Source organism: Rattus rattus, chromosome 13, assembly GCF_011064425.1.
Source record: "Rattus rattus isolate New Zealand chromosome 13, Rrattus_CSIRO_v1, whole genome shotgun sequence".
In the NCBI taxonomy this organism is placed as follows: Eukaryota; Metazoa; Chordata; class Mammalia; order Rodentia; family Muridae; genus Rattus; species Rattus rattus.
The window spans coordinates 15,227,733-15,229,049 of NC_046166.1; the positions used below are offsets into that span (position 1 = coordinate 15,227,733).

Sequence of the window (1,317 nt, forward strand, 5' to 3'; positions counted from 1 at the left end):
ATTAAATAGGATTAAGAAAATATTGTGCTTGTATTTGGGGGTCTCGGTTGAGATTTTGCTAGTCACTCATGCTTGAGTTATTAGGATCCACATCCATCTAAGCTTATTTTGCGAAAGTCTTACTTGTCTATTTTTCCATTGTTAGGAATTATTTTTGTCAAAACCAGAAAATTGTCTTTAAGCCTACCTAGCAGGGAACAGGTAAACCACATGCATAACCTCACAGTAAAAGTTCACAAAAGTCAGATGAAGTCAACTTTTTGCTCTGGAAACATTTAAAGAGTGTCAGAAGTATTTTTTAAAAATGAATAAAAAGCATACATTCACAATATTAAAAACAGAAAGGAAAAGAAGAGTCAAGTAGAGACCCTTTAACAGAGAATTAAAGTTCTTCAAAGCAAATTTATATGCATTCAGAAATCTTAAAAGAATGGGACTGGGATATAAGTTCCCAAACAATCATGGGCATAAATATCTTTTAAAAAGGTTCTTCAACTCTCTCAAGAACAAAAATGCTTTGCTAGCAGGATGGCTCAGTGAGTTGCCTTCAATCCTGCTGATGTGAATTTAGTCCCTAGGACCTACATGGTATTTGTAAATCTGTTAAGATGCTGTAGTACCTCAATAACTTAGAGAAAGAAAAAATATTACTATTACTATTATTATTACCTGGTCAGGAGCAGAAAAGTATTTGATTAAATCAACACCCTGTTCGTAGTAGGGAGCAGACCCTCTTAGCAAAACCAGAATTTAAATCAGACTTCTTTGCTGTGACAAAAACCACACACCACAAACCAACACCACACACCACAAACCAACACCAGGCATTATTCTTCATGACTCATTTTAGAGGCATTTCCATTAAATTCAAGAGCAAGAAAAGAGTGCCCGCCAAGACTACCATTACTTTACCACTATTTGGGAATGAATGATTGACACAGTAAGAAGTGCTCGCTTCAGCACCACATAAACTAAAATTGGAACAATGCAGAGAAGATTAGCAGGACCCCTGTGCAAGGATGACACGCAAATTCGTGAAACATTCCTTATTTCTGCTTGATGCCCCAGCGTAGGGGGATGCTAGAGCGGTGAGATGGGAGTGGGTGAATGGGTAGAGGAGCACCCTCATGGAGGCAAAGAGGAGGGAGGAGAGGAGGGATGGAATGGGAGGGTTTGTGAAGGGGTAACCGGGGAGGGAGTATCATTTGAAATGTAAATGAATAAAATGATTAATAAAAAATAAGAGAAACTTTTTAAAATAAGAAAAGAAAGTATAGATAAACACTTGTGCTATGTACTGGATGTAATCATTACTTT

At 37.2% G+C, this 1,317-nt stretch overlaps 1 non-coding gene across 1 annotated transcript; it reads left to right on the forward strand.

Moving 5' to 3' along the window:
- Window positions 1–947: 947 nt before the first annotated feature.
- On the forward strand, window positions 948–1,054 carry LOC116915166. Its single transcript, XR_004389828.1, has one exon. It is a non-coding gene; the product is annotated as a U6 spliceosomal RNA (small nuclear RNA).
- The last annotated feature ends 263 nt before the right edge of the window (window positions 1,055–1,317 follow it).